This window comes from Acipenser ruthenus, chromosome 1 (assembly GCF_902713425.1).
Source record: "Acipenser ruthenus chromosome 1, fAciRut3.2 maternal haplotype, whole genome shotgun sequence".
NCBI classification, from domain to species: domain Eukaryota; kingdom Metazoa; phylum Chordata; class Actinopteri; order Acipenseriformes; family Acipenseridae; genus Acipenser; species Acipenser ruthenus.
This window is the reverse complement of record NC_081189.1, coordinates 113045408-113068821: the sequence shown is the minus strand read 5'-3', so window position 1 is coordinate 113068821 and position 23414 is coordinate 113045408. Positions and strand designations below refer to the sequence as shown.

Sequence of the window (23414 nt, the reverse complement as noted above, 5' to 3'; positions counted from 1 at the left end):
ATAATAAGCTCAGTTGCCCGGAGATCATTGACAGATCCCAGGGACCTTGAGACTCAGTAGAAAATTGGGAGGTTAGGCATTTATGGGTCACAGCCAGATAATATGCTTGACCTTGTAAGCGTGAGCACCCTCGCTACCTATATGAAAAATGCTTTACTGTTAAAAATATACTGATGGTATGCATTTGTGTGTTAAAAACAATATGGGAATAAAAATGTAGAGGTAACAATAGTTTTCCAAAGGGGCATTTAATTTTCCACTATGAGCTGAGTCTACAGTATATATTTAATATATGAATCAGTCAAAGAAAATAAGTGAGGCAAGGTTGGATAATAAATATGACTATATATTTTGTTTAAATATAGCTGATACAGCTTAAGTAAGTAAATAAATAACAGAAATAAATAACAGAAAATGTTTTTGAAGTTCATACCGCATAGTTATCAAAGTTTTTTTGGCATACAGCTCTCTGTGTGGCATGCTGACTGCTGCATAATTCAGTTTATATCACAGTTTGAGTAAATTGTTGATGCTCATAATGCATCAGAATAAAAAAATACAACATGTCTAAGACTTTTATTATATATATATATATATATATATATATATATATATATATATATATATATATATATATATATATATATATATATAACACAATAAACAATACAATACATTACTATACTAAAACAGATGCCTGAAATCCCAAACAGTTGGAACCAAAACAAACTGGTACTCCATTGCAGTACCATGGAACTGCATTCTGTGTATTGTAGTACCTACTAGGTTGCTGATATCACTCATCAATGTTTTTGATGTCCTTTAATTCAAGCTGACATAATTTTGCATAATTAAAAACCTCTATGCTTTACTCCTGTTTCAAAGGTGTGTTCTTTGGTTTAACTAGAAAGAGGCAACACATGTCTTTCACTACATACAGTACAGGAAAGACATTCGTTCAGTATTAAATGAGCTAGAGATTTGAAAAATCTTGATGTTGACTGAACTTATGGCACTAAGTGGCATGTATTGATGTACTGTACTGAAAGAACTACACTTGTTAAGCCACAATTTTGTTCAGGTTGATTGTAGGTTGATTTAAGCAATGTATCTGTTTCCTAGTTCAGATTTAAATTCATATTCCTTTCTATTGAGAGAATTTGTTGGTTCCACACATCCACTTTCACACAACATAAAGATCTTTGAGACACTGCACTGCCTGCTGTGCTTTAGGTGCACTAAGATTCAACTGACAGTGTCATTTCAATGCAAACAAAATCATAGACCATTAACACACAGATTTACCACTGACAGACAAGACGCTAAACATCAATTTACCAGTTACGGGACAGTACAGGTAATAGTGCATTCACTTCCAGCTGCCTGTTATTGTTCATGAACCAGCAAGAAAAAAAGATAATGAGATTGTGTGTTACACTTTCAGGTTTGCTTGCAAGATGCGTAGTCCTGGGCCAATACCCGTATCATTAATTATATTTGTCATTTCCCTTAATAAATAAAACATACGGTTAGGAACAACAAATAGATTCAACTATCACATGTAGAACTTTTATTGCCAGGTTTTATATACGGTAGAAAACCAGCAAAACAATAAATAAGATCAGATGATGATATCACCAGTAATGTAGCCGTGGTTAGCAGGCGTTTGGTGCGGTTCATAGGATTTCTTGTTTTCAAGTAGTATTCAGCTTCAGAAAGACCAGGCAAAGTGTTTTCAGTCCATTGCCTCAGTTGATTGAATATTTGAACATGTGCCAAATAAGCAAATGTTGAGCTCTTAGAATATGTACTTCTACTGGGCTGACACTGAGCTTATCGCACTAGGGTCCTTCATAACTAAATATTTTCATTGCTCATCCCAGCAGGGACCTGGATAAAAATATATATTATTTTGGGTTCAGAGCAGAATGGGCTGAGATCACAAGTGCTGTTTTTTTTTTATTTTGTATTTATATAATATTTCTTTAAATCAGACGTCCATATTCATACCAGTATCATAATGCATCCACATATGTTGATATTTCTTTCATCTCACAAAGCTAATCATACTTTTGGTTTCATGGGTTTTATCAGTCAACATATTACATTGGAGTAAACTATCATTCTTTAAATTTGCAGTGCCCAACAATGCAGTTTTTCTTTAAACTTTTGTCCTAGCTGACTGTTTGTCCATAATTCATCCTTCTTTGGAAACCAGAAACAGTTTGCTTTCTAGTTTTGGTAGTTTCATCTGTATGGTAGATATTACGTTTGTTGTATATATAAATACATCTATGTGGTAAATGATCCCATATACTGTACTGCAGGATTATTTACAGAACTGTGTGCTTTATACCTCCTTAAAGTAACTCCATGGTGAAGCGTTAGTGTTTGCCTCTTACCTTAGAAATTTGGTAATGACAGGATAATGTGTAGCCAGAGGAACTTAACTTAGTTTGATGTTAATTCATTTCGAAGCAATGGATGTACTGTGTGACTGCTGGAGACAAAAGAGTAGCATTTGGTACACTGAGAATTAGCTCCAGAGCTCATTGCCAGCCATTACGCAGAATTCTGGTACAGGCACTGCCAGAGGGAATATAGGGCAGTCGACAACAGCAGGCTTTAATGGTACAGGAGGAAAAGTGGAAGTGCATGATAAATGTGTTATGTTCAGTGAATTTGAATTTCTGGGAGAAAGATACAAACTTTTCAAACACCTCAGGGGTTATTATAGATTTGATTTATATAATTCTTGAACAATGTGTGCACATAATCTCTTTCTATATACAGAATGCTGTATAAAAAAATATAAAAAGGACAAATTTGCCCTGGACAAATATAGTAAAAAAAATATATATATATATATTTGCGCCACACATAGCGCTTTGAGTTTTGGCCAAAAAACTCTATCTTGGTCTCATCTGACCACAAAACCCTTTCCCACATCACAGCTGGGTCACTCTCATGCTTTCTGGCAAACTCCAGACGTGCTTTCAGATGGTACTTTTTGAGTAACGGCTTCTTTCTTGCCACCCTCCCATACAGGCCAGTGTTATGCAGATATGATATGGTTGACTGGTGCACCATTACTCCACTCCCAGCCACTGAACTCTGTAGCTCCTTCAAAGTGATTGTTGGCCTCTCTGTGGCTTCTCTCACAAGTCTCCTTCTTGTTTGTACCCTTTCCCTAATCTATGCATTTGTATTACTTTATCTCGAACTTCTGTAGAATGCTCTTTGGTCTTCATTTTCCTTCAGATTCACAGCCTGACCAATGATCCTTCAACAGTGGGGTTTTTATCCAGAAAATCTGACAGCAACTTTAATCGTTCACAGGTGGAGGCCAATGGTAAGGTAATTGTGTCCTCGTTAGGGCAATTTCTTTCATCGGTGTAAACTGGGAGCTTCCACAGCACAGGGGTTGAATACTTATGCAAGCAAGATATTTCAATTTTTTATTTTTCTTAAAAATATTTTCCATCATAAATCCAATGTCACCTTACAATAATTGATTTTGAGTTTCAGTGTTTTAAAATAAAATATCAAACAAAATGAAATTTCAATGTACCATTTGTAATTCAGTAATATGAGAGAATTGGTCAGGGGTCTGAATACTTTTGCAAGGCACTGTGTATATAAATTATAGTGGTGCAATATGCACAAACAAAAGCCTGAAAATCATATATCTTTAAAACCATGACGTCTTTTTATAATTGGGAACCCAAAAGATTTATTTTATATTTTAAAATCTTTTTTTGCTACTCATCTGATGAAAAAAGCAGCAAAATATAAGTACTCTGGCAAAAAACGAATTTAGAACGTAATTCATTTTGTCATGAATGGGATCTTCTTTCGTGAGGTTCTTAGATTAACATAGTTTAGATGTTTTATGTAACATCATGTAATCAAAGAAACTATAGAACAACATCGCAAAAGTCTACCAGAAGCCATAATAGTTGAATTTTGAAATGTCACATTTTTAAATGTTACAGTTTTTCGTTACGTATGGGAAAACTACAAAACGGTTTGTAATTCAGTATGTTAATGTAGCATTATTCCACAGGTTTCATTCGATTCCGTGAAGCAAAATGATTTAATTATATTTGGGAGATGCACCAGGGCCCAGTAAATCATAGAGCCGACGGGGGCTGGGGCTAAGATCGCTAAACACTGTGTGAATAGGTGAAGAAAAAACTAATCAGGTGTATTAACCTGTAACGTGTTTAATCAAGTTTACAAATATAGCCACCTTTACTTTTTGTGCTTGTGATAGAGAGAGAAAGGATCAATGCTGTAAATCTCCCTCCCGATTAGAAAGGGCGCTGTGCAAGGGGGAAGGTAAGCTGCCTCCTAGATCTGCCTCGTGGTAGGTGGAAACCGGAAGGTAACCATATTAGGAGGGGCGCGTAGCTGCGAGTACTCAGGACGATTCCATTGCAGTCAGCTGCGGGGCAGCCCTCTATTGGAGAAACCATGGCGACGCGATGACTGCAGGGAGGAGTTTTCTGGGTACAAAGGGGAAGCAGCTACGTCAGTATCTCCCCTTGCGCTGAGACAATAATTGACCGGCCGGAGCTGGTGTATGTTTGTTTGTTTTGTTACGTGTTTGTGTGTTTTCGTAGAGGAGCAGGAGGACGGGAGGCTGTCGCTACCAAGCCAGCACTAACCCCAGAGCACTCCCCTCATCGCACAGCACAACACAGCACAGCGCACGCACCACAGTCCCCTTTGGAGAGAGCACAGTTTCGTGCACGGAGGATTGTGGTTAAGGAGTGTCTTTTTGTTTGTTATTTTTGAAACGTGGACCTTGTTTTGTTTTGCCCTGATTACCATCGCTGGTATCAGGGTGTATTATTTTCCTGTTTGGATTATTTTTGTGGATATTTCTGTTTTTGTGTGGATTATTAAATTACTTGTTTTGGGAGAATACGTTTGGACATTGGCAGTCTTTTACACCACATCATTCATCCTGTCACAGTGCTCTATAAAGGCTTTCTAGCTATACATACATTCTCAAAAAGGAAGGAAATTCTTTGCAAAAAATGTTGTTAATGCATCAGTTAGGGTTGATATTAAAATGACAAAAGTAGGAGAATGCGATGTTAGGGTTTTTAACCCTAACTCTGCATTCCCTCCCACCCCCTTACAAGCAGTGGAAGGGGCAACGCAACACAAGCAATCAGACAGCCATCATCAGTTAAGACAAACAACTGTTTATTTAGTTTTTGTTTAATTTTTTATTATTAAACGTGAGGGTCTGCTTTTATAGGGGCAAATGAACAACCGTGAGTGACGGCCTGTTTACAATCTATATATATATATATATATATATATATATATATATATATATATATATATATATATATATATATATATATACCTGAAAGAGTCAGCTGCCCAACGTTTCGCTATGTTGTACATATCGTTCTCAAGGGAGCATGTGTTTGAATCAGAACATTGGAGGTCTTTATAGGTTTTTGACGGCATGACAACGACTTGTTACTGTTTATATTCAAATTCATGATTTATTCTTACATGATGTAATGGTGTTCAAAGTATTGTGACATCATTTTTACTTCTATCTTTTAATATGTATTAATTGTAATTAACATTAGTTTATAAATGTATAATCCAGGACTGTCAATGGAACGTGAAACAAGCAGTCAGCCAGTCTGGATGAAGGCAAGATTCCGTTGCAAGAACGCATTGACCTGGAAAGGAAACGATGTGGCAGCCGCAGATTGGAGAGGCGGTTGCACTCGTTTACCAAGGGGTCATGTCTGATGGCATAAAAGGGGATGGAGAATCGCAATCTGTTCCTTCGCTTTGGTTTCTATTTTAAACCTGAAAGGACCTGAGAAGAGAGCAGTGAATGTACATATCGTGTGTGTTTTGTTGGTTTGTCTAGAATTGTCTTGTTTGTTATTATTAGACGGTTAACACGTTCCAGAACAGCACTGCACTGTTGTCACTGTTATAAAACTGTATCACCCACCACAAGCACTACTACACGCACCCAGGACTGGTGACCGTGTTAGTATATTGTGGGACGGATATTTGTGTTTATTATTTAGGACTGCAAACCTGTTGTTATTTACTTTGTGCTCTACACATTGTTGTGTATTGACTGGGATTATTATTTGGTCACCAGACCTGAATATAAAAATAAAAACTGTTACCAAACCGGGTTTAAAACCTCTCTTTCTGCTTAATTATGCACTGCATCACTCCTGCACCTGTACCCAATCAACCACTTTGCCACAGGTAGCCATCTTGCTTTTACAGTTACATATGTACAGCTGTAACTATGAAACTGAGTGACCAATTACCTGCAAAAAATCCCAAACTAGTAAGAAGACATGCTGATTTGGATTCAGAACAATTGCTAAAATGAGCAAAAAATACTTAAAATAATGTATTTTTAGCAGTTTGTAAATGCTACGGAAAAACACAAAAAGACAAATCTGTACATTATCCACCCCTCTCAGACACATACCTTGAAAAATTACTGAAATCCGAGACATTGTATTTATTTCTATTTCTCTCGTCTGTTCTGTTTAAACAGTGTGACTGCACTGTCAGTGAGGTATAAAAAAAATAACTCTGTTCCGTCTCAACTCTGCCCCCTGGTGTATCTTTTCAATGGCCATGTCCACAATATCAAAAATGCAGATGTGCTTTCTTTTGCACATTCCAATAAAATTCATTTACTCAGCTTAACTTAGTGTGTAGTTCAAAGTTATAAATGGGACTACTTGGCGTACGGATATTTAATTAAAAAAAAATGAATAATTTTTTGCCCTAAACATAATTTAAGCTTTTTTTTTCTTCAAATCCACTGTTTGACCTGGATTATAAATGCAATAAGGCCCTTCAGGGTGTCCGTATACATTGAATATACAGACTTCTCGGGGGTTGGAGGCCCGAGGCTTCTGTATATTCTACGTATACCTTATTGCCGTATTGCATACTTATATTTATATTATCATGCAATGCTGGCTCTGAGGATCAGCCTGGATTTGGCCTCCCCAGCGCATCAGCATGCACAATTAGTTTAATTAGTTCATTCTTTTCTTTTGAGTCGCGCTGGCATAACTGTGTCTATTTATCCATTTACTTTCTTTTATTCTTCTATATGTCTCATTGTCTAATTTTAGCTGTTCTAATACTACAAGCTTTACATCATTTATGTCATGTCTGTGACTGGTGAAGTTCTGTACTATTGGTTCATATATATATATATATTGTAAAAGAACTCACCCACTCGGGTTCGTTGCCCCTTTAAAAACACGACCCAGGACACAGAAATTGAGTTTAAAGTGCGGTGGCGCTATTTTTAATACACACAAAACAAAAACCAAACACAAAATAAACACCTAACTCCGTTTTTGGAGCGCTGACTACACAGGTTATTCCCTGACTAACTCGCAGGACGACTAAGCCGTTTACCTGTCACAAACTTCACCAACCAAAAAAAAAAAAACACACAGGTTTAATACAGTACTTTTCTCACGACGGCTAAGACAGAGCCCTCTATCTGTCTTCTACTCAGCAGCCGCCCCGTGCAGACTGGCTACACGTCTTAAACTCCCTGCACCTCGGTTCTAATTTTCAATCACCCCCGGGTGGAGGGGATAATAAACAATAAAACAATTAGCCACTGGGGCATATGCACGTGTTTTGTGCAGGGAGGATTTTAATCCCCTCCCTGCTGTCTTACAATATATATATATATTGTAAACGTAGCCGGCTGAGGCTCACTTTTCACTCTACACACACCAGAGTCAGACACAGAACTTTTATTATTTACAGTCACAAAAACTAATCAAAACAAAACCAAAACCAAAGCCTGACTCCTTCTCTAAGCGCTAACTTTCTCCGTCCTAACTACCGTGCTGGACAGCTAAGCCGTTTGCCAGCAAACAAAACACTTTCTTCACAAACACACACAGTACGTCTTCTTTAGTTGTACGCTCTGTACTCCGTTGAGTGCACCCAGCTTTTCTCTGCTTTTCTTTTTTTGACTACAGACCTCTCCTGCCTTTATGCAGGGCTTAATCAGGCTCAGTTGTCTCCAATCTCCTGCAGTGCTGTGGCATTCTGGGAGCTGTAGTCCTGCAGCTCCCTCCTTGGACTACAATGTTTCTCCTTTCTAGACTTCCTCCATCGTCTCTGCCACTATATATTGTAAGATAGCGGGTTGTGAGAGACAGCAGGGAGGGGGTTAAAACCTCCCTGCGAGAAATGCACCTTTTTGTTTAATTTGTGTTTCATTTAGTTTGCTAATTGTTTTATTATTTAATTATCATCTGCACCTGGGCGTTATTGGAAGTTAGGCCCAGGTGCGGGGTTTAAAAGGTGAGCAGGCAGTCTGTTGGGGGGCTGCTGAGTGGAAGGAGGCAGAGAGGTGCGCTGTCTCCAGGTAGCCAAAGGAAGAGAGAAAGAAAAAAAAAGTAAGTGCGGTTTGAAACCGGTGTGTTTTGAGAAGGGCGGGTAAACAGCATAGCTGTCCCGCGGTAGTCAGGGTGTTACAGAAAGTTGAGTTAGTGCTCCAAGAGGAGCTAGGTGTTTGTTTTGCTTTTGTATTTTGTTTGTGTTATTTTTGTGTTTATTAAAAAAAAATAGCGCGTCAGCGCTTGAAAAATCCATTCCTGTGTTCCTGGGTCAAGTTCTTAAAGGGGCAACGAACCCGAGTGAGGTTGAATCGTTTACAATATATATATATATATATATATATATATATATATATATATATATATATATATACAGTGCCTTGCGAAAGTATTCGGCCCCCTTGAACTTTGCGACCTTTTGCCACATTTCAGGCTTCAAACATAAAGATATGAAACTGTAATTTTTTGTGAAGAATCAACAACAAGTGGGACACAATCATGAAGTGGAACGAAATTTATTGGATATTTCAAACTTTTTTAACAAATAAAAAACTGAAAAATTGGGCGTGCAAAATTATTCAGCCCCTTTACTTTCAGTGCAGCAAACTCTCTCCAGAAGTTCAGTGAGGATCTCTGAATGATCCAATGTTGACCTAAATGACTAATGATGATAAATAGAATCCACCTGTGTGTAATCAAGTCTCCGTATAAATGCACCTGCACTGTGATAGTCTCAGAGGTCCGTTTAAAGCGCAGAGAGCATCATGAAGAACAAGGAACACACCAGGCAGGTCCGAGATACTGTTGTGGAGAAGTTTAAAGCCGGATTTGGATACAAAAAGATTTCCCACGCTTTAAACATCCCAAGGAGCACTGTGCAAGCGATAATATTGAAATGGAAGGCGTATCAGACCACTGCAAATCTACCAAGACCTGGCCGTCCCTCTAAACTTTCAGCTCATACAAGGAGAAGACTGATCAGAGATGCAGCCAAGAGGCCCATGATCACTCTGGATGAACTGCAGAGATCTACAGCTGAGGTGGGAGACTCTGTCCATAGGACAACAATCAGTCGTATACTGCACAAATCTGGCCTTTATGGAAGAGTGGCAAGAAGAAAGCCATTTCTTAAAGATATCCATAAAAAGTGTTGTTTACAGTTTGCCACAAGCCACCTGGGAGACACACCAAACATGTGGAAGAAGGTGCTCTGGTCAGATGAAACCAAAATCGAACTTTTTGGCAACAATGCAAAACGTTATGTTTGGCGGAAAAGCAACACAGCTCATCACCCTGAACACACCATCCCCACTGTCAAACATGGTGGTGGCAGCATCATGGTTTGGGCCTGCTTTTCTTCAGCAGGGACAGGGAAGATGGTTAAAATTGATGGGAAGATGGATGGAGCCAAATACAGGACCATTCTGGAAGAAAACCTGATGGAGTCTGCAAAAGACCTGAGACTGGGACGGAGATTTGTCTTCCAACAAGACAATGATCCAAAACATAAAGCAAAATCTACAATGGAATGGTTCACAAATAAACATATCCAGGTGTTAGAATGGCCAAGTCAAAGTCCAGACCTGAATCCAATCGAGAATCTGTGGAAAGAACTGAAAACTGCTGTTCACAAATGCTCTCCATCCAACCTCACTGAGCTCGAGCTGTTTTGCAAGGAGGAATGGGCAAAAATTTCAGTCTCTCGATGTGCAAAACTGATAGAGACATACCCCAAGCGACTTACAGCTGTAATCGCAGCAAAAGGTGGCGCTACAAAGTATTAACTTAAGGGGGCTGAATAATTTTGCACGCCCAATTTTTCAGTTTTTTATTTGTTAAAAAAGTTTGAAATATCCAATAAATTTCGTTCCACTTCATGATTGTGTCCCACTTGTTGATGATTCTTCACAAAAAATTACAGTTTCATATCTTTATGTTTGAAGCCTGAAATGTGGCAAAAGGTTGCAAAGTTCAAGGGGGCCGAATACTTTCGCAAGGCACTGTATATATATATAGATTGTAGTGCAGTAAGGGTTATCTAATTCGGTCCATGGCTGATATATGTATTTTACATTTGAAATTTGGATTGAACTGCAGCAATAAAACAGGGATATACAGTACAGTGCATGTTATGTTCCAAGGTAAAACTTTATTTTTGTGAATGTAGATGGAATATGATTTCTTGGAAAAGACCTCAACCAACATACCTTGCACTGCTTTTGCAATGGTTTGTATTTCATATGCCAATATTTTAACAAATAATATCTCTTTCAAACCATGGAAGAATGTGGTAAACAATAATCTCATTTTAGAATAAAACTGAAAATGACAAGGGATACTGCAGCCCGAGCATGCTACTGTATATACTTTTTAAATTACATTTAATTAAAATTCAGCCGTGTCAGTAAAATTACTTATATTTGTCTCTTCAAATGTTAGCATATCAAATGCAAACCTTTTCAAATGCAATGCAGTATTCCACCATCTGTATGCAGAGTTCCCTCGGGGTGAGTAGGTTGCAGTCTTTTCCAATAAATCACATTCCAATGTTTTAAACCGTAGAATACAAATCCTCAGTGAATGTTCAGCAATAGAATTTCACAAAAGCAGTGCACAAAAGAGCATTACAAGTTAACCATGTTTACTTAAAAAAATATTCTGCAAACTAAAAGTCTAAAAGCAAGGATGACCAACTTCCAAATTTCACAGTTTGGGATTTATGTGTAATCTGTGATATTGTTAAATTTATAGCTCTAGTTATTGCTGACAAATTGAGTATATTGCTGTTAAATGGGCCATTGGGTGCTTCCAGTGGTATAGCACAGTACTTGAATTTGAAACTATTAATTTGCAGTCAAGTGTATTATAGTAAGCGGACACAGTTTTTTTTTTTTTTTTTTTTTAAATCGCAATTAATTCATTTTAGACAGCTGTGACCTTAAAAGTAGTTGACTTGCCAGTCAAAAAGTAGTGTCCTTACTAGGACATGGCTGCTCTGCATTACAATAGCTTTCCTGAACAGTTCTTGTTAACTCAATTCATTTAGAGGTTATATACAGTAAGACTTGCTGGGGAACTTTAATTCCATAGTTGTATTGTTTTCTCAGGCATTTCATTAGCATCCTTTACTTTGAAACTTAAATCATAAAAACAAACTCTCACATTTGATTTTGCAGTATTAAATTCCCCAGTTCCACAGTACGATGGCGAGACAATAGACTTTCATTGTTTAATGTATGAGGAGGCTGTGTGGTCCAGTGGTTAAAGAAAAGGGCTTGTAACCAGAAGGTCCCTGGTTCAAATCCCACCTCAGCCACTGACTCATTGTGTGACCCTGAGCAAGTCACTTAACCTCCTTGTGCTCCGTCTTTTGGGTGAGACGTAATTGTAAGTGACTCTGCAGCTGATGCATAGTTCACACACCCTAGTCTCTGTAAGTCGCCTTGGATAAAGGTGTCTGCTAAATAAACAAATAATAATAATAATAATATTAATAATAGTATCCAAAAATTCATAGAAGCCAGTAAACATTGCACAGCAACTTCCAATTTCAGTAAATCATTGGTGTACTAAATGGGACCAACAAAATTTCCAAAAGTTGAACAATTTCTGGCATGGCAGAAGCAGAGATTCTAGACCTAAACCTCAATCTTGTAGTCCATACAATCCAAGGCAGAGTTGAACCCAAAATACCCCAAATGTGACGTACCCGGCTGATAAAAAAAATTAAAATAGTAATATGTATATTATTTTTTTTTACATGATGTTCAATGTAGAAAAAAAAAGTAACACATTCAAGTGTTTGATAATACATTAAGATTGTGTAAAAATGCCTTACTTTGTTGTCATGTTTGTGCACTTCTTTAATTCTCTAGTAAAATAAGGGGAGGCAAACCGGAGGACAAATCGATTGCATAAACTCCTATAGCGGTTTGTTCGTGTACTGGCTTACAGATTTCCACATACCCAGACAACAGTTAATCTAGAATAATCACACAGACTGAGGTATACAAAGTTTAACAAATCAGTATATATTTACTCCTTTGGTTTATTAACGCTTAAATGGATCAAGTGATCGCAGATCTACGTTGAATCCTAGCTTATAGACAATCCAGACCGTCTGGTGTCTTTACAAACTAACAGCATTAATAACACCGTGTAACAATTTTTTTTTTTGTTCCTGGGTAGTAAGTGTTATTTCCTAATTGCTTATGCCTCAAAAGTATAGAAAATGGCTATTATTCCCCACAAACTTTGCTTTTGTGACCAGGACAGTGATATTTTGAAATTTACCTATTTTCCAGAACATTCCAGATATTCAGTGCTGAGTAAACTTGGAGTAACTTCTAGAACTTTCTAGAACTTTCCAGTAATATAAATAGTAGTATAAATACGGGGGCCCTAAGCCCACCAGTTCAGTTTAGTTCCAGCTACCTAAGTGGGTACATATCTGCATTTTTCTGAGATGGCATCAAGAGGCTGCAATGGTGGCATTCCTGATGGGTCTCCAAGGCGGTTTTACCAAGTTTCCCTGCTATCTTTGCCTTTGGGACAGCAGGGACACCAAGGCGCACTACCACAGGCGGGACTGGCCACAGCGGATCGAGTTCTCTGTGGGGAAGAACAACGTCAAGTGGGAGCCACTGGTGGACCCCCGGAAGGTGCTGATGCCACCACTGCACATCAAATTGGGCCTTATGAAACAATTTGTCAGAGCTCTAGATAAGGAGTCAGCAGCCTTCAAGTACCTTCAAGACTTCTTCCCTAAGCTGTCTGAGGCAAAGGTCAAAGCCGGTGTCTTCGTCGGACCACAGATAAAGAAGATCCTGGAGTGCAATGACTTCCCCAAGAAGCTCACTAGTAAGGAGAAAGCGGCTTGGAACAGCTTTGTCGCAGTGGTTCGGGGCTTCCTGGGCAGTCACAAGGCCGAAAACTATGTGGAGCTGGTTGAGACTCTGGTGAAGAACTACGGCACAATGGGCTGTAGGATGTCCCTCAAAGTCCATATCCTTGATGCTCATCTTGATAAATTCAAGGAGAACATGGGAGCGTACTCGGAGGAGCAAGGCGAGCGCTTCCACCAGGATATACTGGACTTTGAACGCCGCTACCAAGGACAGTATAACGAGAGACTACATTTGGGGGCTGATTCGTGAAAGTGATTTACAGTATAATCGTAAATCTCGAAAAACTACTCACTTCTAAATCTTTTGTAGTCATTTTTGTATTACTTTAGTATAAATACATGTTAATTTGGATTCATATGTTGTTTTTTTCTGACTTTATGTGAACGAAAAGACACAAATTCGCCCGTTTTCTGAATTGGAAATAGGTAAATTTCAAAATATCACTGTCCTGGTCACAAAAGCAAAGTTTGTGGGGAATAATAGCCATTTTCTATACTTTTGAGGCATAAGCAATTAGGAAATAACACTTACTACCCAGGAACAAAAATTGTGTTACATAGTGTAATATATAAAGCAATATGGTTACGCATCCTCAGGCAGTCTAAGGCACCCATTTTCACTAATGCATACAATAGCACATCTCTAATGCTGATAATAATCCTATCATACAGCATCATGCTTCAATATAGGTGAGATATAAATACAAGATTATGCTTACCCGCCACAGAGAAGTATGCCTTAAAATATAAAACAGAACAAAGAAAGGACAGTCATCCAAACCAGAGATTCTGAGTACAACACCAGCAGTCAGCTTCGCAAAGAGGTCTTCAAAAGATGGACCAGACAGGCTTGTGTTACCAAGCTTGGCTGATAACTAATTGTGGTTTTGCTCCCATATTTATAGGACCTTAATTAAGCCCTCACATCTCTAAAAATAATAATATACTTTCTCGTACCAGGTTACTCCTTAAAACTATTAATATGCAGTACCAGGCTTTCTCGCACTTTTGAAAGGAGGGTATATGAGGTTTTCTCTAAAACTAATATATGTTCTTGTCCCATGGTGTTCCTCTCCTTGTTATAGTAAAAAATATAAAAGCGAGGGGCCCTTGAGTTAGAACATCTGCTCTGTAAGTGAGTTTCACCTCAGTTGTTTAAAACATATTTTCTTTTACCATGAGAATCCTAGTACTCCCATACTATGAGAATAGAAAGCGAGAGGCTCTCCTGTTACAATTTGCAACTGCTGATAAGAAGTTTAGCTGCATGCGCATTCCAAGAGGCCCCATCAAGGTTATTAAATTATGCCGGTGTTTTATAGTTGACTGAGTCTCTCATTTATGCTAACACAAATTTCTGCAATAATATTTCTGCTTGTAGCTTTTTAACATTTTCTAAACCAGTACAGGCTTTTACAATAATATTATTGCTCTTAACAGTTACTTTTCTTTCAATGGTCTTTTGAGCACAGTATCCATTTGCATCTGGGATATCGGAGTGCTCCCAGCAGGATTGGAAACCCTTTTCTGGTTCTGTTCTTAAAGGTCCCTTAAAAGCCACCACAGGGTCCGAAATCCAGGTCCGGAATTCAGCACTGAGCATCACACGTGTGTGTGACAGTCTCACATACCTGATACCTGCAGGATACCTGAACTCTGGTAGCAGATTTCTCATCTTTGCATTCTAACTTTCCTAAATGAGCCCACTTAACTGGATTAGGTACATTACATCTCATATGTTCAATTCTCCTTACGTTGTCTGATTTAACATTTAAAATCAAAAAGGATCATCCCTGTGGATCATCAGGAGCACACGCAAACATTATCCTACAATGCTGTACATATGGGTACATGCAAGACATGGTTTTGGTTCTGCTTGTGGCAGACCAATTCTACACTTTTGACATTCACACAGTGGTCTGGGCATATGTGAGTATGTCCCCTTTTTCAGAGAGCATTTCCCACAAGGAGTAATGGTTCTGGACTGATAACTATTTTGTTTATACATTTCAATTTGATCACAGAGGGCGATTTTGTTAGATATTATTTCCATCAGAAATATCTGCGTTGGCCAGAATTCACTGTTTTTCATATCTGAGGGTTCCCAAGCCTTATCATCGTCTCCATCAGCAGTGGGGGCCGACCAATTGCTTTGGCTGCATAGGCCTTCCATTCAAAAGGAACCAGTACCTTATACAAGAGAATAGGGGTTTGAGGGTCACTTGTGACATTGTCAAACTGCAATATATGTGTTAAAAGCCCAGTTTTTCACTTGTTTCAATGCTTAGAAATCACAATACAAAACCTTAAGGTAGTAAAGAGAGATGTTCTCACTGGCAAATTCTTACCCATCTGTGCATCCAATACAGGCAACACCACATAACTCTGTAATTCTAATAGTTGTTACAGAACCAGCTACATTTTTACCCCCTGCTTTTTGTCAATATCTACGCTTGAATCCAGCCAAGATAGCTGGCTAACTGCTGTGAGTTTTATGTCAAAGTCCACTTTTCTCCCCTGGGTATCAGTTGCCCTCTCTTTTCCATGGCCAATGTTATCATTTATCCTGAAACTTGCTGAATTCTTGTCAAATGTACACCTTCAGGGCCTCAAGCTAGAGATTAGATTATAGAGGGTGTGACAGGGTGGCTGAGGTTGCCAGGGACGTCAGGCCAGAAACAGGAACTGCAACACACAGATACTCCGGTACAAAAGCACAATGCGGCGCTGTTTTTATTTTTAAACCAAAATAAATAAAATACTTAAACACAAAAAAACACTGCTCACAGAGCGAAAATAAATATTTAAACAAAAACAAAATCACGAACACTAAACAAAACAGACCAAGGCAGTTGCCTTCAAAACAGGCTAGGCAGTTGCCTTCACTGATCCTTTTTACTTTTGTTTTGTTCAGTCTCGCTCTCTTGCTCCTCTTGAACACCCATCTAGAGTGCAGAAAACTTCAGGCTTTTATACTGGTGACCATCTCCTAATTAGCAACAAATTAATCAATTAATTAAATCGGGAGATGGCCACTTTCTGCATGAGTTTTGGTAGATGGGGCTTCAACCCCATCGATGCTGCCAAACAATAACAGAAACTCAGCTTTTTCGCCGTCACGTTTATAGACATAAATAAATCCCAATAATAATAATAATAATAATACAAAACATATATCTAATAGTGTGCAGGGCTCTCTCCTGCTGCCCTGCTACAGAGGGTCAATGCACCTCCAAGGTGTACAGAAAGTGCAGAGTCATCACACCATGGCCACAAACCTTTTTTCAGCTCAAGGGAGCTCCTTAGTGGCTATACATGACAGTTTTGTTTGAGCCTGTTACAATATATTAGTTTAAGATGCCTGAGAAACACCACATTGTTAATTCAAGGTAAAAAAAAAACCTGAATACGAATCTAACGACTTCGGGAAGCTTGTTCTTGTCATGCTCTGATAATCACAGAAGACTCCAGCACTTTCCGTGGTGGTTCACTTTCCAGCTCTTTCCCTTGTGAATTATAACACCGTATATGCGCAGTCGCAGACATAATGAAAACATGAAAAATGAAAGTGACCCTGTGTATAGTGTTACTTATTGTACAATTAAGATTAAATTAAACTGGTGGGGACGCAACCTCAAGCATGTAGCTAGTACAACAATTGCAAGCAACGACGCTGTTACAGTACTGATTTTTTTCAGAGGTAGGTACTGAGGTCCACATCTAGCTAAGTTTAAAGCCCGCCACACACAGCCCGACTCAAGCCGTCCAGATTCATCTCATCTCAACTGGCCGTACAGAGTTTGGATGAATCGTATCAGTGTGCGTGCCCTTAAAACCAAGATTACGCAGATTTCAGACGGGATGTCTTAAGATTTGAAGATTGAACATTTTGCATCTTTTTCAGACGCAGTTTCGTTCAGATGTGATCAGTCTGCCGACCAAGACTGACTGAGACCAATTAGTCATAAGGGTGTGTAGAAGGGTGGTGGGTAATTCACTGACACAAGGAGACACAAGTGAACTTGAAAACACCGCACAGGTGCCCAGTTTTATTATTGGTGGGGCAGTTCCACTTTTTGGCCTGCAGAGGGCGCTGTTGTCTGTGGTCTGCCTATCAGCAATGATATGCAGAGCCACAGAGATACCAGAGGCGGTACCGTTTCTCAGTAACGGCGCACTTGCAGGTGCTCAAACAAAAGAATAAGCAAAAGGAGAAAAGAAAAAGGAAAATAAAACACAGTAATCAAAAACTACAAATAAAAGGTGCTGCACTCGGCAGCTTCACCCCGACCGTCGCTCTCCACACGGTCCGGGTCTCCGTCCTACCCTCGCCGCTCCCTCAGCCTGCTAAAAAATACTGATGGGGTCTGCCCATGGTTTTCCCCGCTAACCCTGTTTTCTTTCTTTTTGTTCTATATTCTTTTGGGGTTTTCCTCCCCGGTCGTGTCTTGGATCTTGACCAGAGTGTCCGCACGTCTTTTCAAAAGGGCAGACCTGAGGGAACAGCAGAATGTTATTTTATAGGGCCAGCAATCCCCCCAAGACCCGTCTTTCAGCCATTCAGAGAGAAGGAAAGCCTGCATACCCACTCTCCCACCTCTCCGTGTCACTGCCATGACTGACAGGCGAATATTGACTGGCTGCTGCCCTTCCTGCAGCACTTTGAACACATCAGAAGAGTCAGTACAGGTCAACCAATGGTGAAGCAGGTTTAAGTGATGTAGCTTGTCATGTAACTTGTCATACAAGATGGTGGAATATTGACATTAGTTTTGAATTGCTCTGAGCGTCCTGAATTAAAAAATACCAGATATGTGCACATTTGAATGGTTTTTTTAGGCTTTTGCTAATCAAAGGTAAATGATCAATTTTCCTTTTTATTATCAATCTACTGGCAGCCTATATTTTCTTACTACAATATAACAAAAGTAACCGGTGCGTCGATCTCCAATAGGTCACAAATCACAAGCCCCTAGAGCCACACCCTGAGAAAAAAATGCCAAAGTCAAATAAAAATCAACAGGTTAGATTTTATTTACCACAGGCTAAAGTGTAGAAGACAAACTATACAAAAAGTCAAACACTGCTTGAAACGTTTGCACGGTGTAAATGGTCAATAGCTAAATGAATAGGCTAAGCGCTTTTGGTTGCCTCGTGGCGTTGTCTCTGCCGTCTAATTAGCATACGATGCCATGCATAATGTGAGGGTCGCTATGTTGGGCTAAGTTAATACAAAAATGTGTACAGGGCAGTATTCATTACATTTGCATACATAGTAATCACCAGTATCTAGTTGTTGTCAGTAATTCAGTCTTAGCAGTGTGTGTCGGGAAAAACTCAACTGTGACATCAAACCAAAACTGAGCACAACTCATCGCAGAACCTGTGCATACTCAGATGAGATGAGTCGGGACGGCTTGAGTCGGGCTGAGTGCAGCGGGCTTAACAATAACAAAATGTTGGTTGACAACAAGACATAAATGATAACATGCTCCTGTTTACAGTTTTTGAAAGAATATTCCGAAATGAAAATTATTTTTCTAAAGACATGAATGCATTTTATACATTTATTCCTACCAAAAATTGCTTATTTGGAATGTCACTTTATACTGAGTTAGAAAATAAAATGCTCCGTATCACAAGATTTATATGGCACCATTTTAAAACTCAAACAAGCATGATTCTTACATGATCTTTCTAAAGAGAGTGGACAGAACCATACAACATGAAGAATAACTACCCTCAGCACTACTGTTCAAATCTGTCCCCACCTCTCTAGTCTCAGGGACAGCCGTTGCTGCTCTTCAGCCTCAGGTGCAGGGATTAACATTTTTCACATTTGATTTGGCTTCAATAAATCTGGCTTTTTAAAAAAAAAAAAAAAAAAAAACGTACTTACTTTGTGCGTGTCTCTTTCTTCTGTGCTATTTAGTGTCTCAAGTTGTGTTTTCACCACTACATTATTTGGCAGATGCAGTTGTTTGATTTTCCAGGATGCCTTCTGCAAAACAATGGAAATTCAATGGCAAAAACTTTGTTGAAGTAACATTAAGGTTTGGTTGCAGAAGTTCATAAGGTTAGGAAATTGCAAGTTAAGGTAACCACTCAACCTTAAAGGTGATAGGCAAAGGAATTTCGTTACTTTACATAATTATATTTGCGGGTGTGGTTTCCTTTCAACACAGGCACAGCTAATTATTATTACCAGCATATTGCTTTAGTTTAATGAGAGAACGTTTAAAAAAAAAAACAATGAGAAAACAGTGCCCTGAAAAATTCATAATATAATCCAGGTGCATTGGTAGCTAGCTAGATGGACATGTAAATAACTAAAAAGGTAAAAAATCTGTCTCTGAAAGATTTCCCCAAATCACGGAGCAGTCATGGTAAATTTATTAAAATTCACCGAAGCAGAGTTTGTGTTGTGTGAAATCAATAGTATTTAAATTCTGACTACACTTCTAAAAAATAAATAAATAAACATTAAAAAAAAAAATAATAATAAAAAATAAAAAATCCTGGGGAAATAGTATGGTTATAGACAGTAAAATTCATACATTTAAAATATTTATAATGATTTTAACATCAACGCGAACAGTGATTCAAGCCTTTACATCCTATAAAATCAGTAAACATCACAGTGAAGAGTTTGTCAATAAGAAAGCTGGACAAGCATGTAATTACACCTACACCACAGCAGTGCTGCAATCCTGAGACGCAATTCATCCAAAAAAAAAAAAAGTTGTAGTGATGAGTATTAGATTTTTTTTGGAAAGGAGTACCTGAAAACGAATGGGACATGCAGTGTGTCAAACCGTACATGTATGTTAACACTTTCCATTACAGTTAGCACTGTATGGTATACTGTTGATACATGTATGCTGTGGTACACAAAGCAGTGTTTTATGTCTCTTGTAAGCATAACATCCACGCATTACAATCCACCTCTTGTTTATGTACTTCATTGAGTACCGTTACATTTTCACAATGCTGAACTGCAGAAATCTGCAATAGGTAACAAAACATTTTGATGTCATAATTGGCTTCCAGCATAACAGTATGTTAGCAAGTATTAATAGTCAACTGTAAAGTTTGAAAGAAGGATGGTTAATCACAGTGCAAACATACACATACTCCAGAAAATGCAGTGACACAATGCCACATGAAACAGTGTAGTTAATACAGAAAATATTGTTTGTATGAATATTGCTGATAGGTTTGGAGAAATATGACTTGTTTAAAATTAGTTCCAGTAATACATGTAATTTCCCTAATTAATTATATAGCACTACTGTATTCTGAGTTTATTGGTTTTATTTAGAGCATTAGTGAAATAATTAGCTTGACAGCAAACATTGTGGGAATGCTAATGCAGTTACTGAACATGTTACCAATCACAAGGACTATGATTTTCCAGTGTTATGTCTGTAGGCCAGTTTTCGGAGAGAATTTGTCATGCCGATGTCATTGATGATGTCATATGTGATGTCAAGTGTGACAGGAAACATACACATAAGGGTGAAGAGTTAAGGTTGCATGGCTACCTTAACTTGCAATTTCCTAACCTTTTGGACTTTTGCAACCAAACCTTAACATTACTTTAACAAAGTTTTTCAAACAAGTCAGGGATAAAGTGATAGAGAGGCACAGAGCAGGAGAATTTCAAAGGCGCTGATTATCCCTCTCAGCACTTAAAAAAAGGAGGGGGGGGGGGGGGGTTAACATTACTTCCCTTGATTTAAATTCAACACTTTTCACAATATATCCGAACATCTTCTTGGCCTTTTTTTATAGCTTCCCCACATTGTCTAGATGAAGACATTTCTGAGTCAACATAAACTCCTAGGTCTTTTTCATAGATTCCTTCATCAATTTCAGTATCTCCCATATGATATTTATAATGCACATTTTTATTGCCTGCATGCAGTACCTTACACTTTTCTCTATTAAATGTCATTTGCCATGTGTCTGCCTAGTTCTGAATGCTGTCTAGATCATTTTGAATGACCTTTGCTGCTGCAACAGTGTTTGCCACTCCTATTTTGTGTTGTCTGCAAATTTAACAAGTTTTCTTACTATACCACAATCTAAATCATTTATGTAGATTAGGAATAGCAGAGAACCTAATACTGATCCCTGTGGTACATCACTGGTTACCTCGCTCCATTTTGAGGTTTCTCCTCTAATCAGTACTTTCTGTTTTCTACATGTTAACTACTCCCTAATCCATGTGCTTGCATTTACTTGAATCCCTACTGCGTTCAGTTTGAGGATTAATCTTTTATGCAGGACAGTGGTAAGTGGTACGTGCAGGTGCAGGGGTGATGCAGTACAGTAATGAAACACAGAGAGTTATAATCCAGTTTGGAACAGTTTTTATTTGTATCCAGGTCTGGTGACCAAATAATAATCCCTGGCAATACACAGCAATGTGTAGAACACAGAGTAAATAACAACAGGGTTACAGTCCCAAACAATAAACACAAATATCCGTCCCACAATATACTAACATGGTCACCAGTCCTGGGTGCGTGCAGTAGTGCTTGTGGTGGGTGATTAACAATTAAACAGTGATTGTGGTGTAGTGTTGCTCCGGGTAGTGCTGGCCGAATGCGACAGCTCCGGAGACGTGATTACAAAAGACAATTACTAACAACGACAAAACAAACAAAACACTCATGAACTCTTTTCTCAATACAATTGTGTTTGGGAACTCTCCCGGTCCTTCCAGTTCCATGCTTTTCTGTACCAAGCAAAGGAAAAGATTTATGATCCTCCATCCCGTTTATGCTATCACGCATGACCCCTTGGTAAACGATTGCAGCTGTCTCTACTGTCTGCAGCTGCTATATCGTTTACCATTTCTGGGTCAATACGTTCCTGCAACAGAGTCTCGCCTTCTTCCAGACTGACCGACTTCCCGTCCCGTGAAAGAACTGTCAGGCCAGCCCGTCCAAAGCCTTCCCCTTCCACTGCTTAGCGCCCTCAGAGGTCGGGAGGGAGATTTACAACCAAAACTCATTATATTTCTGTCACAGGGACTTTGTCAAAAGCTTTCTGGAAATCTAAATAAACCAATATGCTTTGCAATTATCCATGTCATATGCTTTGCAATTAGGATAGGAATCCTAAGCAAACTTACACAACATACTACACCTTGACCTTGACCTTTAAGTTTAGTGGCCTTGGTACCCTCTATAAATGTACTGAACTGAAGGCCATTTTGGCATTGCCCTTCTTGTTGCCACTTTAGAGCCCTGCAATAGTATTGTCATATTGTGTTTTTTTATGGAAATATACAATGCAAAGCAGATTAGAGAACATTGCTCTGCTCATTGCTCTGCTCTTTTTATGCACATTATGAGGACACCAAGGTTGCGTAAACATTCTTGTAAAGTACAAAAGACTTTTCTCTGTTGGTTTGCCGTGTAACATAGATTGTGACGCTGCTTACCAATCAGCACTCTACTCAAAACAGTACAGTAAACAGTCATAAATTATTCATGGCGCTGCAACGCATTTCAGGTGGTTCAATACCAAAGTGGCTAATAGAAAAATGCAGCACTCCAGCCGGCTTGATTACCCTCACTTGTTAGGATCAGTCATTGCAGGGTAATGGTGTCCCATGTATGGTATGTGAACAGATGACACTGGGCTAAGCAGAAGTACCAGCAACAGAGAGTGCAATATTAGATTGGAAACTAAACTGGAAATGGCAGAGTGAAAATTGCTTCAGTTAGAGCAACTACAATATATACTGATGCACAACGAAAATGTAACAGTCTAAGTTTTACTTCAGTAGTTCATTGGGCACATACATAATGTTATTTACATTTTAAATAGTGAGCAGACAGGTTTGTTGATTGTTTGAGTAGTATTGTTCCTTGGGATAACAAAATACTGAGCTCAAGTGATTTCATAAAAACGGCAGGTGCCCAGGGTTTGGCATTTGAATTGAGTTAAAATTGCCAAAATGAGTTGATTAAGAATCTGTATAAATAACCATTCGAAAAGACATGATTTTAAGTAATGCAAGAACAGCGAAAGATATGACCATGCCCCGCTTGAGTAATGAAGATCGCCTGGATGCTATCGACATGATTGAAGGTGGC

At 38.6% G+C, this 23414-nt stretch overlaps 1 protein-coding gene across 4 annotated transcripts in view; it reads left to right on the top strand.

Moving 5' to 3' along the window:
- The window catches only part of LOC117421126 (catenin alpha-2-like), a 502927-nt gene that overhangs the window by 63761 nt on the left and 415752 nt on the right, over positions 1–23414 (top strand). The gene's annotated exons all lie outside the window — the stretch shown is intronic.